At 47.1% G+C, this 15,956-nt stretch overlaps 1 long non-coding RNA gene across 2 annotated transcripts in view; it reads left to right on the plus strand.

The window, feature by feature from the left end:
* Window positions 1-15,956, plus strand: part of LOC144784924 (uncharacterized) — a 126,855-nt gene that overhangs the window by 11,119 nt on the left and 99,780 nt on the right. The gene's annotated exons all lie outside the window — the stretch shown is intronic.

Below are 15,956 nucleotides of genomic sequence, written 5' to 3' on the forward strand. Positions count from 1 at the left end.
TTAAAGATGTTTTTATTGACAAATTAGTTAGGAGGACATGACTGTGTACATATAATAAAATAATAAAAAATAAAAATAAAAAAATAAAACAGTTATTTACTAAATAAATGTAGCTTGTTCCCTAACAGAGATATATTTCGTTTTCCACTTGGACCATATTTGCAACATAATTCAATTATTCATATTGAGAGCAAAAACAGTAAAAACATAATTATCTGCAGCAACAAAATAGATATCCACCAAAAGGAAAAAGTTAAATAACCAAAGAGTCATCAGAAAGAAAATTACCCCAGATTTTCTCGAATTTTTTTAATGAGCGAACTCCTCTTAGTTTTGCGAGCCCTAACTCCATAGAGTGAATTTTGTTGATTAGTGACCACCATTCCCAGATGCTAGGGGGTTTAGGACATATCCAGGCTCTAGCCAGTGTGAGTTTGGTGCAGGAAATAAGGATAGTTATCAAGGTAGATTGAGGAAGGGAAACAGGATGGATGTCGAGTAGGACTATTGGTATTGTGAGAGAAGGTAAGAAGATTTTCTTGACTTCCAAAACTTTGAGTATTTCCCCCCAGAAATCTTTTAAAGTTGGGCAGGAGAACAGCATGTGTCCTAAGTCTGCTGCATAAGCGAGGCATTTAGGACATTTGGTACGATCGCCTTGAATGTTATTAAGGGACCACTTAGAGATCTATTCCGGTGTATAGTATAGCATGCATGTTGTTCGAAACTGCTGTAACCTTAAACTGGACGATCGTACAAAATTATTAATATTAGATAAGGAGCATGATATTTGTTTGGGAGTTATATTGAAACCGGTTTTGCTACTCCATTTTTCAGCTAATTTTTGACAATCGTCGTTTTTTCTCTATGTTATTAAACTCAGAGGGTATCGGACAGAGCAGCTTCTTGTTTAAATTTGGAGACCCAAAATTTAAAAAAAAAATAAAACTAAAGATCTTAAAGGGGATAGCTACTACATGGTACAGAATGAGGCAGGCAATTAAACTAGGTTATTATTCAGAGAGAACTCCAATATGGGATTTACCATCTCCCCCAGCTTGGGCAGAAGACACTTTAACCCAACCATTAAGAGTAGCAGGCATCAACACCTGGGGTGATTTGTTCATGGACGGTATACTACTGCCTTGGGACTACTTAATAAATAAGGTGGGGCCAAATTTGTCCAGATTTAAATTTATACAAATCTCAAGCTGGTCCCAAGCATATAATACACAGACATCCCGAAATAGCAGATTACCTATTGGAGCCATCAGCGATTTAGTAACGCGTCTGCTAGACAGCCCCCCTGCAAAAAAAGAAGTTTCTTTGTGGTGCAAGAAGATAATGGAGGAAATAGATGGTAACTTCTGCCTCCCAGTAACACTATGGGCCGACGCATTGCCGGATGTTGACTTGGAGGAGCTTTGGTTAGCTTCATGCGAAGCACTGTGGGACCTGGTGAAGCCAGCGTGGCTACGTCGTAATCACATCTTCACTATTCACAGGGCCTATTACTCTCCTTTGAGACTGTCAAAATTTTCATCGACAGGCCCGGTCTCGTGCCCAAGATGTCAGATGGTCAATGCATCTGATATTCATATGTTTTATGAATGCCCAGAAATACCACCATACTGGGAGTCAATAGGAAACGATCTATCCCTGGCCTTGGGTTCTCATCTTTCTATAGATCTTGCTCTTGTCATTTTTGGCCTGAAGAACAAAGTACGGAACGCAGCTTCAAACCTCATTTTTTACTCCATCTTGGCAGCCCGGAGAGAAATCTGTAGACATTGGAAGGATGCCCAGCCTCCTACAGTTCAAGAATGGCGAACCTCGGTGCTTCAGATCTCTAAATTAGATCTAGCTAGAGGTGGAAACACTAGTCGAAGGGCTTTTTGGTTACAGTTGGCACGGTCATATTGAGCCTGGGTTTTTTTTTTTTTTTTTTTTTTCTTTCCCCAGGAGTCCTATGATTAATGCGAGCATTTCCAGCCATTGTTTTTAATAAGGAACAAATGGGGCTACGGTGTCACGGGCACTATCTTCCAACGAATAGCCCTATATGGGAATTCCAGGTCTGTGTGAATGTACTGATGGGATTTGGTCTATACTCCCCCCAATTAAGAGTTCCCTCCCAGCTCACGCTGAGACGGTATTATAGCACAGCCGGTTCTTCCTATCTTTGTGGCATATTCCTGATTGGATAGATTGGAGCTATGCACGCAAATGAGGATAAAAAAAAGAAAAAAACAAAAAATAGATATCCACCAAAAGGAAAAAGTTAAATAACCAAAGAGTCATCAGAAAGAAAATTACCCCAGATTTTCTCGAATTTTTTTAATGAGCGAACTCCTCTTAGTTTTGCGAGCCCTAACTCCATAGAGTGAATTTTGTTGATTAGTGACCACCATTCCCAGATGCTAGGGGGTTTAGGACATATCCAGGCTCTAGCCAGTGTGAGTTTGGTGCAGGAAATAAGGATAGTTATCAAGGTAGTTTGAGGAAGGGAAACAGGATGGATGTCGAGTAGGACTATTGGTATTGTGAGAGAAGGTAAGAAGATTTTCTTGACTTCCAAAACTTTGAGTATTTCCCCCCAGAAATCTTTTAAAGTTGGGCAGGAGAACAGCATGTGTCCTAAGTCCGCTGCATAAGCGAGGCATTTAGGACATTTGGTACGATCGCCTTGAATGTTATTAAGGGACCACTTAGAGATCTATTCCGGTGTATAGTATAGCATGCATGTTGTTCGAAACTGCTGTAACCTTAAACTGGACGATCGTACAAAATTATTAATATTAGATAAGGAGCATGATATTTGTTTGGGAGTTATATTGAAACCGGTTTTGCTACTCCATTTTTCAGCTAATTTTTGACAATCGTCGGTTTTGATGGTACAAAGGTGTTTGTAGGCCTCACTTATCAAAGATTTGTTTTTGGTAGAATATAAACAGTGCCAGATATCGCAATCTAAGATGTTGTACATTTGGTTCTTCCTTATTAGAAAGTCATGTATTTGTAGATATTTAAATCTCATTGTTTCCGTCAAATTATACAGAGTTTGAGGTGTATTATAGTCTAGAAACCCATGTGCGCCGTACAAATCTCCCAAAACCTTAATTCCATGAGCAGACCATCTAAGGGCCATGCCATCGTTGAAAATCCCCGGGAGACCCGGGTTGCCCCATAGCTGTAGTTTCGGATGATAAAAAGGATGTATTGCAGTAGGATAGAATATTAACCCATATCCTAAAAATATCTTTGGCGGTCTTGAATTTCACCCTCTTGTAGTAGTTAGGGTCGTTCGCTCGGAGTAGGAACATTTTTGCGTCAGATTTTAACATAAAAGAATGGAAAAAGAAAGTGTCCTCAGTGTGTAGTAGAGACCGGAGGCGCTTAAAAAAGGAAGACCAAAAGTACAATTTAAGATCGGGGAAGTTTAGGCCTCCCTTGTCTAGGCTGTTTTTTAAGAGTTTCAACGATCTTCTGGCTTTTTTGTATCCCCAGATAAAGCTGCTAAATATTCCGTCTAATTGCTTAAAAAAAGAGTTGTTTACTGCTAATGGAATAGAGTGAAAGAGGTATAAAAATGTAGGTAGTACCTTCATTTTGATAAGGTTAATTCTCCCAGTTAGGTTCAAAGGCAATCTATGCCACTTTTTTAGCAATATGGTAGTAGATTTGATTAGTTCGTTGTAGTTAAGGTTGTTTATTTCTCGTATATTAGATGTAATTCTGACTCCTAGGTAAGTGGCAGTTTTACAATTCTCTGGGATTTTTACCGCTGGTGTGTGATTGGCTATGATTTGAGTTTTGTTTGTGTTTAGCTTATAGCCGGATACTTTGCCAAATTTACAGGCCTCGATGTTAATCCCTTGTAGTGCCTTAATAATATCAGAGGAATAAATGGCAATATCGTCGGCATATGCGGTAATTTTCAGTGTTTGTTCGTTAGATTTGAAGGGGGCAATTCTAAGTTGTGCTTGAAGGGAATATAAAAATGGTTCAAGTGAAAGGGCAAATAATAAAGGTGATAGGGGGCAGCCTTGGCGAGTGCCCCGAGAAATCTTAAAGTCTGTGGAGGTCTGTCCCCCGTAGCTAACATGGGCTAAGGGATTATCATATAATGCCTTTGTCCACTTTAAAAAGTGTCCACTGAACCCCATTTTAGTCATAACGTGCCAGAGATAATCCCACCCCACTCGGTCAAAGGCCTTTTAGGCATCCAGCAGAATCATGCCAAGTGGGGTGGAATCAGTCTCAGCCACGTCAAACGCTGTTATGGCCATGTTGACATGGGTGGTAGTATCTCTCCCCGTGACATCTCAGTATTGCTGCAGATTAACTATTTTGGGCATATGAGGAGCTAGCCTAGTAGCTAAAATATTTGCAAATATTTTTGCGTCGGTGTTAATCAGAGAGATAGGTCTGTATGACCCCCTCTCTTCCTTTGGTTTGCCCTTTTTACGGAAAAAGATTATTTTAGCTCTATTCCATGACTTGGGGGCCCTCCCAGTCACTGCAATGGATTGTATGACCTGCAGTAATAAGGGTAATAGTTCCTCTAGACAAATTTTGTATATTTCTAGAGGGATGGTATCTTCCCCTGCGGCTTTTCCTATCGGTAAAGTGGCAATAGCTTGGCGTATGTCTTGCCCTGTAATATTTTCAGACAGCGAATCTATTTCCGAAGAATTGAGTAAGGTTGTTAAGGTCTCATCTAAGTAATTCTGTATGGTAATTTCGTTTGGGATAGATTCGGGGGTGTATAAAGTCCTATCAAAATCCACAAATTGTTCCAGTATATCATGTGGTTGATCGTATGTCTTATTATCAGAACCTCGGATGTTTGTGATTATGGTACTAGCTCTGTCTTCAGCCACTTTGTATGCCAGGATTTTGCCAATTTTGTCCCCACCCTCATATTGCGCGATCTTAAATTTGTGTATATTGGCGATATTTTTTTGAATAAACTTTGTTTTAGTTTCAGATTTTAACTGACTTAGTTTAAGGCCTATCCCTAATACCATAGGTGAGTTTAACCGAAGTGCTGTGGCTAGCTGTGCCTCTTGAGCAACAATGCTGGAAATCAAGGATTCACTAAGTTTACGACGCTCAGAATTTTGTCTGAGCACGTATCCCTGCGTGAATCCTAGAATGCTTGCCTTACAGGTGTCCCAGACTGTATTACATGTGGCAGAATTCCAATTAATTTCTATAAATTCAATAAGATGATTTTTTAATTGTGAGATGTAAACAGAGTCTGATATTAAGTATCTGGGAAAAGAAAATGGTCTATAACATGTACGAGTTTGTGGAGTATCAAAAGTCAGCATTATAGGGTTGTGATTGTAATACCCCAGTTTTCTCAGGATCGACTCTAGCAACAAGAAAACCCCCACGACAGACCATGCAATGTTATATACTTGTTTAATAGTCACAAGTAAAGGTAGTTGTAGGGAAAACAATCATACAGGCGATATAGAGTATCGCATAAGAAAACAAGTCATACGTTACCCATCAGTCGTAGCCCAAGAGTAGTTGAGGGCTCAGTTAAAACCGTCCTCTGCATGGGCACCGGTCCCGGTGTCCAGCCAACAGAGGACACTGTGCAGCGTAATGGCCGAAAATGCCGTTCGAAGACGACTGATGGGACGCAAATGCCAAGTGGCGACAAGGTCTGACTATCTACTCGGGAACACCCGGCCGAGCGCTCCACCGAGGAGTCAGAATACACCCCCAAGTTCCTCTCCACGGAGGCGCTGCTTCCACCTCTCTTGGTGGGCGTTTCTGTGACTGTTCGTCAAAGGAGCGTTAAGCCTAACGCTCTACCCTGACTCCTGCTCTGGATGTGGAAACGAGCCGCCGCTCGCTACCCGCCGCTGAATCCTGAAGGTCTGTAATGCGGGGCGAAACTGGATTCCTTGGCTTTTCTCGGCTCCGTCGTCCTGGGATCCAAGGTGCGGAGGGACTCAACGGACAGCCGGTCTGCATTCAAAATTATCGACAGTGGCTCATTGTCATCGCGCATTAAATACGCATTTCCGGCTGCGCGCGAAGCGCGCTTGGCATGCTGGTCTTTGTAGTCTTTCTGTCTCTGCCCCGTAGAACGTCCGTTTCGGCGTGTTCGAACAACGGCGTCCCACCGCTCCCTAGGATCCTGACAGTACATCCTCCCCTTAACCGCTCCTCCCCTGAACAGGACCCGCGGAGGCAGGGTGAGTCTTGTGGAAAGGAGCAACCAGCCTCGGGGCGTGGATGCCCGCCTCGGGCTCCCACGACTCATCCTCCGGGCCGTATCCCTTCCAGTCCACCAGATACCAGAGTTTGTTGCCCCTCCATTTGGAGTCCAGTATCCCCGCCACTTCGTACTCTGCGTCGGCTTCCATCGAAACCGGTCTCAAAGGCACCCGACTGCTCCGAGCAGCTGGCTTTAGGAGAGAAACGCGGAACACTGGGTGGATCCTCAGGTGGCCCGGCAATCCCAAGCGCACGTTCACAGGGCCTATGCGCTTAGTGATGCGGTACGGGCTGATGAATTTAGGATGAAAGACGCTGCGCTTCCGGAACCTCAGATTACAGGAGGAAACCCAAACGTAATCCCCTGTCTTATATAGCGGACTGAGCCGTTGCTTCCTGTCGGCCGTGGCTTTGTACGCAGACTTGGCCGCCTCTAGGCAGGCACGAGATCGAACCCGATTCTCCTTGATGTGCGCTACCCTCTTAGCGGCTTCCGGCACCCGACGGTCCTTCACAGGGTGAACGAAAGGCAGAAACCTGGGTTGATGGCCGTAGTTGTTGTAAAATGGAGATGACTTGGTCGAGCTGTGGGTGGCGTTGTTGTAAGCGACCTCCGCTAGCCACAGGAGATCCACCCACTCCTCTTTCCCCTGGTCTACGAAACAACGCAGGTACTGTTTGAGGGACTGATTAAGGCGTTCCGTCTGCCCATCCGTCTGCGGGTGGTAGCTCGTTGACAGAGCTGATGTGACGTGTAGTGCCGAACACCACTTCCTCCAGAAATGGGCCGTGAACTGTGAGCCCCTGTCAGACACGATAGTGGAGGGCAACCCGTGCAACCTCACCACGTTCTTCAGGAGGAGCAAGGCCAGCTGGCCCGCCGTGGGAACCTCCCTGCAGGCCACGAAGTGCCCCATCTTCGTGAGATAGTCCACCACCACCATAACGGCTGTAGAGCCCTGATCCTTCGGCAACCCCACGATGAAATCCACGGATATACACTCCCAGGGTTTACTGGGTGACGGAAGTGGTTGCAGCAAGCCCTTTGGTTTGCGATGGTCCGATTTCGCTGTGGCGCAGACTGAGCACTCCTTCCCCCATCTGCGGACGTCCGCACGCAGCGACGGCCACCAGAAGTGTCTTCCAAGACAGGATACGGTTTTTTCATACCCCAGATGACCCGCACAGGGCGACGTGTGGCACCAATCAAAGGCCCGTTTCTGTAAGCGGGGATTGGGCACCAACAAACGGCTACCGTGCACCGGCATACCGCCAATCACTCTCCATTCCTTATGACATGAGAGCCACTGTTTCCAGGCGAAAGTTCGGATCCCCATTTGTATGCCCTTGAGGAACTGGTCCGGCTGCACCACCCCAATCACCGCGCCCGGTGGTATGATCGAGTTCACCGGCGTAGGAGGAGGGTCCAGAGCAGACGACTGACGGGATAGCGCGTCCGCCTTCCTGTTTTCCGAGCCTGGTCTGTAGGTGATATGGAACTGAAAACCAGAAAAGAACAGCCTCCACCGCATCTGCCGAGGCGACAGGTGTTTCGCCGCCGTCATGAATTGCAGATTGCGGTGGTCTGTGTACACGTTTACATCATGCCTGGCCCCCATCAGCCAGTGCCTCCACTCCGCAAAAGCGTCTCTTATGGCCAGAAGCTCCTTTTCCGCAATGTGGTAGTTTCTTTCCGCGGGGTTCAGTTTTCTGGACATGAACGCCACGGGATGGAGAATGCCAGAGGGCTGGTGCCGTTGCGACAGGATGGCTCCAATGGCGACCTCGGAGGCAACAGCCTCCACTACGAAGGGCAAGTCAGGGTTCGGATGAGCCAGAATAGGGGCAGAAACGAAGGCCTTCTTGAGCGCCACAAAGGCTTCCTGAGCGTCCGCGTTCCATCTGAAGGGCTGTGCTTTACGCAGTAGTTGTGTGATTGGGGCCACCAACCCTGAGAAACCATCGATGAAGCGGCGATAGAAGTTGGCAAACCCTATGAAGCACTGTACGTCTTTCACCCCTTGGGGCGTTGGCCACTCTTCTACGGCTTTGACTTTGCGCTCTGCCATTTCCTGTCCCTCCGGACTCAGCATAACTCCCAGAAATTCCACGGACGTGACGTGGAAGTCACACTTGCTGAGTTTGCAGAACAGCAAGTGGTCTCGGAGTCTCTGGAGTACTGTGGCCACGTGGTGCACATGTTCTTCCTCAGTGTTGGAATAGATGAGGATATCATCGATGTACACCACCACATACTCATCCATGATGTCCCTGAATACTTCATTCAAGAAGTACTGAAAGGCCGCAGGGGCGTTGCATAGCCCAAACGGCATAACGAGGTACTCGAAGAGGCCGAATCTGGTCTTGAATGCCGTCTTCCATTCGTCGCCGTCGCGCATTCGCACCAGAGGGTAGGCCCCTTTGAGGTCCAATTTTGTGTATACCTGGGCCTGTTTCACCTGTTCCAGCAAGACGTTAATGAGCGGCAACGGATATCGATTCTTTACTGTGATTGCGTTCAACTCCCGGAAGTCCACACAGGCCCGCAACTCACCATTGGCCTTCGGGATAAAGAAAAGGGGAGACGCGGCTGGTGACTTGGAGGGTCGGATGAACCCCAATCCCAGGAGTTTCTTTTTCTGTGGACGTAAGGCTTGCCCTAACGGCTCCGATATCCATGGGTTCGGCCTTAGTAGAGCCGACGCCCTCCATGGCTCCTGGCGTTCCTGGAATCGGCATGGTCTTCCCTTTCCGTTTGTGGTCTCCTCGTCTTTCCCCCAACCTATGATCCAAGCGTAGGACCAAGGCGATAAGACCTTCACATGTTTTTGGCTGGGGGTCGATCTGCGCCACCACATCTTTGAGATCTTCACTCAGTCCCTGGTGGAACACCGCTATCTGTTTGGAAACTGGCCATTTGGTTTCCGCTACCAACCGGCGAAAGGAGTTCAAATACTGCACCAGGTCTTGGTTGCCTTGACGTAGTTCCAGAAGTTCACGGTCCGCGGTATATGTGTCCGCCCGTCTGTCGAACACCTTCAGGAACTCCTCACGAAATGCCCCCCAATCACATAAGATGGGGTCGTCTCTGCTCACCAGGGGCACCGCCCATTGAGCTGCATTTCCAGCGAGGTATGAGATGAGAAAGGCCACTCTGGCCTGGCTCGTGGGAAACGCGTTGGGTTTGCAGGATAGGTGCAATGCCACCTGGGTCATGAACACTTGTACTGATTCGAGGTCTCCGCTGTAGCGTTCCGGTGTGGCCAGAGGAACAGACACAGGCATTTCTACCACCACTGCCGGGGTTGGAGGTGTGACTTGGCTGCCGGCATCAAAAGGATTCCGTTGCGTCGCTTCAAACCTAGCTTTGAGGTCCGCCGTTTCCTGTCTAGAAGCCGTCAGCTCTACTTGGACTGCTGCCAACGCTGCCACCACATCATCCAGGGTGGCCATGGTTTTCTTGCCTCGACCGGGAGAAGATTGTGTGAGTAAGGTTGATAATTATGTAATACCCCAGTTTTCTCGGGATCGACTCTAGCGACAAGAAAACCCCCACGACAGACCATGCAATGTTATATACTTGTTTAATAGTCACAAGTAAAGGTAGTTGTAGGGAAAACAATCATACAGGCGATATAGAGTCTCGCATAAGAAAAACAAGTCATACGTTACCCATCAGTCATAGCCCAAGAGTAGTTGAGGGCTCGGTTCCAACCGTCCTCTGCATGGGCACCGGTCCGGGTGTCCAGCCAACAGAGGACACTGTGCAGCGTAACAGCCGAAAATGCCGTTCGAAGACGACTGATGGGGCGCAAACGCCAAGTGGCGACAAGGTCTGACTATCTACTCGGGAACACCCGGCCGGGCGCTCCACCGAGGAGTCAGAATACACCCCCAAGTTCCTCTCCACGAAGGCGCTGCTTCCACCTCTCTTGGTGGGCGTTTCTGTGACTGTTCATCAAGGGAGCGTTAAGCCTAATGCTCTACCCTGACTCTTGCTCTGGATGTGGAAACGAGCCGCCGCTCGCTACCCGCCGCTGAATCCTGAAGGTCTGTAATGCGGGGCCGAAACTGGATTCCTTGGCTTTTCTCGGCTCCGTCGTCCCGGGATCCAAGGTGCGGAGGGACTCAACGGACAGCCGGTCTGCATTCAAAATTATCGACAGCGGCTCATTGTCATCGCGCATTAAATACGCATTTCCGGCTGCGCGCGAAGCGCGCTAGGCATGCCGGTCTTTGTAGTCTTTCTGTCTCTGCCCCATAGAACGTCCGTTTCGGCGTTCGCGAACAACGGCGTCCCACCGCTCCCTAGGATCCTGACAGTGATCTGAAGAAATTCGAGGATATACCTCCATTACGCTAATGTTCAATAATTTAATATTATCTAGAGCCATGTCCAGCCGAGAACAAACTTTGTGAGGTGCGGAATAATATGTGTAGCCAGTGGTGTGTGGATATAGATATCGCCAAGCATCTTTAATGTTATGTGTATGGCATAAGTCTAAAATTGAGGCTCTAGTTTTGCGCATCTGCTGGAAGCTCCTAGGCCTGGTAGTATCTAATTGGTAGTCCATGATGCAGTTAAAGTCCCCCATTATTATGAGCTCCCCATCCCAATCTAAAAGTTTTATGTTTAAATCATCAAAAACCCTGGGTTCATCTTGATTTGAGCCGTACACCACGCAGACAATATATTTATGATTTTCAATGTTCAGTTGGGTGATGACCCATCTACCGTCTTTATCATGAACAGTTTGTAAGATTTCAGCTTTGAACCGTTTATCTTTAAGAATTGCCACCCCTCTAATTGAAGCTCCAAAGGTGGAGCAGCAAACAATATCATAGCCTAGTTGACAAAATAATTTTTTATCCAAGCCGGCTACGTGCGTTGCAGATAGCAGTATAAGGTGAGGATCATACAGTCTCAACTCTTCCGACACAAGACGTCTTTTGTTTTTGCTGTTAAGCCCCGCGACGTTCCAGGCAAGACATTTTATTTTATACATTTAAAGAGAAAAAAAAGAACCAGCATAATGGAACACCAAGTGGGTATTTTTCTTGAGCCACTCAAAAGTATAAAAAAATATACATTTACTTTTGTCTTCAGTAGCATGTCTCCCCCTCAAATTGTAAACATCTTTTTCTAGTTTTTTACCCCCCCATTCCCCCACCCTGCGGAGAACAGAGAGCCCCCTGCCCCCACCTCCCTGTCACCCACCCACAATGGGAAGGGACCACCCTTCAGCTTCTGCTGCCGTTGAAGGGGCAGCATCTGCAGCAGACTGCCTGAGAGACCCCCACCATCCCCACCTCTGAAGTGCGTTTTTTTCCCTTTCCCTCCCCTTCCCCCCTCTTTCTATAATGTTGCTTAAGAATATCTTTTCCTAAGGACCAGAAAAAAAAAAAGCCCATCACCAGCTGAGACTTATTTCAATAGCTATGGTATCAACAAAGTCACAAGACTTACAGTATATATAATAATTAAAGTCTAGCTTTTACTTGAGTAAGATAGGAATTGCTCAGCTTCTCTAGTATCATTAAAGAAATATGTATGTCCGCCTTTGATGACTTTTAAGCGTGCAGGCTCCTGAAGAAAAACTTGCCCCCCATAGATTTAATTGGGTCAATCAGTTTGCGTAGTTCCCAGCGTCTGTCCATAGTGGCTTTACTGAGATCTGATCGAGCAAACAATGTCAAATTCCCTATAGTTATAGGGGCATTAGGTCGTGCTTTCTGCCAAACAGCCTGTCTCAATAGAAAATTATCAAAATAAATAAGAAAGGGACGTGGAAATTTACTCTCCTTGTTCTTTTGAATTAAGGGTAAGCGGTGTGCCCGCTGGATTTGAGAGTCCCAGTCCCAGTCTGCTAAGTCTGGAAAAGCTTTCTGAAGTAGACCGACAAGAAAGGCTCTAGAATCTGAGCCTTCTGATCCTTCCGGTACCCCAAAAAGTCGCAGGTTAGATCTTCTCTGTCGATTTTCCAAATCTTCAACTTTCAGTTGGAGAGTCATTATCTGGGTGTCGTGCTGGCTTACTGCTATATTCATACGAGACGTTACTTCCTCTACACCTACTACTCGGTGCTGCAGTTCTTCGATGTCTTGCAATACCCCACTTAAGTTAGAGGACAGTTCTAATAAGGAGGTCTGCAGTTTGTTATTATCCTCCTGTAGTTGCATGTAGTGTTCTTGTGCTTCTTTACGTTGATTGGTTAATATTTGAAGTATAGTGTCCAATTGGGAGGAGTTCGGCTCTTGTTTATCTTCTTCTTCTGGATCTCGAGGTGGAGTACTTTTGTCGGTCGTTCCATCTATGGCTAGCATCTTTAAGTTAGAAGACCCCGGCGAATCACATATTGGTAGAGTTACTGATTTGAGCTGTAGCAGAGACAGAGGTGTCATGTCTTGTTCAGGTACTGCGTTTGATGTTGCATTAAGGGGTTTGCATGAAGCATTGTTCTCCGGGGAAGCGGAACAGTTTAGGAGGCCGGAGATAGGGTCAGGATCCGTAGGGCTTGTCCCAGATAGCCTTAGTGCCATACTCTTTACGAGCCCCTTTGCCTCTATCCATTTCCTAAGAGGGCTTTTATCAATAGAGATTTTCTTGGTGGCCGAGGTATTATTTATAATCAATCGATTTAGAGTGGTGTTAGCTTTGCCCCCTCTTTTAGTCTTGGGCTTGTTTTTCGGTTTGCGCTTTCTAATCGCTAGGGATCTCGTTGAAGTTTCAGACGGATCAACCGTCTCTTCTTCCGTCTCTGCTTCATATTCATCCTGAGAGTCCAGGTCTCCATTAACCTCTTCCAACTCCTCCTCAGAAGCATGACAGGCCTCTTTATTTGATAGCCCAGTGCCGTTAGTGCCGTTAGTTACTGTGTCCTCAATTGGAGCAGTGTTGCTTACTTCTTCGTTTGCCATTGGCTTTTCTGTTGTGTGCCTCGATATACTGACGATTATCAGCTCGTTTGAGTCCCCGCTGGTAACTGCACTTAAGTCGCCATCATTCATTGAACTCTCTTCTACTATAATTGCTGCTTCAGTAGCTGGTTCTATAAATAGCGATAGGTTAGAGTTTAAATCTGAATTTATATGAGACTGTGTTTGAATTGGAGTTGAAACTTTGTTATCAGCTTGGGTTTTTGGCTTCAGCTATGCCTACTGTGGATACAGTAGCTGAACTTGCTGGGAGAGTTAGACAGTCAGTTACATCACCTCCCTCACCTCCCTTGCCTCCAGCCAGAGTTCCAGTTAAGCCACCGGGTTTTACTTTTGGTTTAGCAGTATTTTTAGAAGTTTTCTTAGATGAAGTACTAGAGATAGTCAGCGTTGGGGGACGTAATAGTGGCTTACCGATGGTTGCTGCAGCTCCAGTGTCTTTATACACGCCTTTGGCTCCAGGTGCTGCTGCTGCAGAGGGACTGTTCCTGCCACCATCCGCTACCCCCGAGGACTCCGAGGCTGAAGCTGTAAAGGTCGCTGTGTCAGGAAGCAGCGCCTCTGTATCCGTTGCACCTGACGAGGAGGGGAGGGCTGCTGAAGCTGTCACCACTGCCGTAGTCGTTGCGCCCGTCGAAGAAAGGGAGGCAGCAGTAGCAGTAGCAGTAGGCTTTGTGTTTTGGGTAGTGCGAGGCGGGTTCTTGGGAGACAGTTTGCGTGTCCACCTTGCACGGACCGCGGGCCGAAGACCAAACCAGCCAAGCTCCGAGTTAGTGAGCAGGCTGCGGATCGCTTGCCCAATCGATTGCCTAGCGGTCCGTGAAATGTCCAAAAGCCAGAGCATCGGTGAGCGTCGGTAAGCGCCGTTATACTTTAATTCAAAAGTTTGAGTGTCTCCTTATTCTTGTAGCTCGGGGGGTTACGGGGGTTACGGGGGAAACACCAGCATCAATGCATTTATCCCCGGATTCACTTTAGAGGGGATGAGGAGCTCCCGGGCAGCCGCTCGTCTGCGTCCTCACTCCGCCATCTTGGACGTCCGTAGAACATTTCATAAAAAATAACATCTGATAATGTTGCTAGGATACAGCGAGTGTGATGGACAGGCTGTTGATGTCAGTTTTCATAGCACACAACTGTGAGAAGTTGGCCTTGTATATGCTGTCCACTAATTAAATTGGGCACCGTGCACCATTCCAAACAACCCTTATGATGTATGAGGTCAAAGATAACCTTTAGAAAGCTATCCTAGTGGTAGCTGTGGATAATCAGCCTTCAGGCTTAATCGTACACAAGGATAAAACACAAAGCGATATCAATAGAACAGTTGTAAATAGCATAATACACAGTGGGCTCCAGGGGTAGACCGAACCATATACTAAAAAAATGGCATAACAATCACGACTTGAAGAGACACAGTGCCTAGAGCACGTAGAACAGCTGGGACCCCAAGGAACCACCCAAGGTAGTGACACAGGAAGCCAAGGGAGGATGGGTGCAGTGTGTGAACACCAGCGCAGACTCCGTACCACTCTATGAGAAAGTTGTGTTTACAAATTACTGTTTAAGGACACTTATAGGAGGACTTTCAGCAAACCCTTTGGAACATAAGAGGTTCTAAGGCCAACCCACCCATGGATACCAGGGTACCGATGTCGGGCTCTTCATGTGCGATGAGGGGACGCTTGACTCTTCAGCCACGAGGACCCGGAGACATCTAGGATGAGCATAAGCCAGAGGTAAGCTGTCCCAAGAAGGATATCGAGTGCTGAGTGGTCAGCGTCCGGCTCAAGCACCAACAAGCCTTGGCAAGTGCAACCCACGCAGGAAGGACAAACAGGTTACAGTGTAGACCAGCAACGTCCAGGGGCTCTCCAAGCAATGGAGAGTCAGGGCACATCTGGAGCAACCAGGGAGGCCCAAAAAACAAACAAGGTGACCCTCACCAGGACCCACAGGCCAACAGGCCAGGAGTGGCGAGGAAACCTCAAGCAAGTTTGTAAAGTACCAGCCCATAGAGCACTCTGTGTGAGGAGGCCGGAGTTCTTTGGTGCAAATACTGCTCGTCATCAGGACTATACGGAGTCCAAAGTACAAGCTTGGGGATCGCCAACAAGCAGGTGCCACTACAAATGTACACAGTGCACAGGGGTACGGGTCACGCAGTCTCACAAGGGATATTGGCCTCAGAATTGCTGAGAGGGTAGATCGACCTCAGGGACCTTCGGAAACCCACCTCCTGTGTTGCTGAAATCTTCAGAGTCCTCAGGATCTTGGGAGCAGCAAGCCGGTCAGATGCACTTAGGTGCCTGCTAGTGCAGGGGAGTAACTCCTTTATTCCAAGGGAGATTCTTCAGTCATCCAGCGTCGTGCACACAGTTGAAGTACTTGGTATTTTCTGTAGCAGAATCTTGTCTAGGTAAAATCCAAAGAGCCTAAGTCAGGTAAGCCCTCTCATACCCATGCGAGAGGGTAGGACAGATTCAGGGGTCCCTCCTATTGGAGAGGCAGGACATAGGGGTGGCTACACCCATGTCCTTTGCCCAGTTTTCCACCAGAGCAGGAGTCACTGGCTCCAAGAACTGGTTTAAACTGGACTATGCACAGGGACACCAAATTGCCCACAGTGCAGACTTTCTGGCACTCTCAGAGTGCACCTACCCAGCCCCAATACACTAAACCCTCTCTGGGAGGTGGTTACATCTCCCTGTGACAGAATTCCTATTGTCATGCCTTCCTCTACTCGAGCGTGGCTCAGAAGCAGAAGGGCAGAAATGTGT

The sequence above is a fragment of the Lissotriton helveticus genome, chromosome 10 (assembly GCF_964261635.1).
Source record: "Lissotriton helveticus chromosome 10, aLisHel1.1, whole genome shotgun sequence".
Lineage (NCBI taxonomy): Eukaryota > Metazoa > Chordata > Amphibia > Caudata > Salamandridae > Lissotriton > Lissotriton helveticus.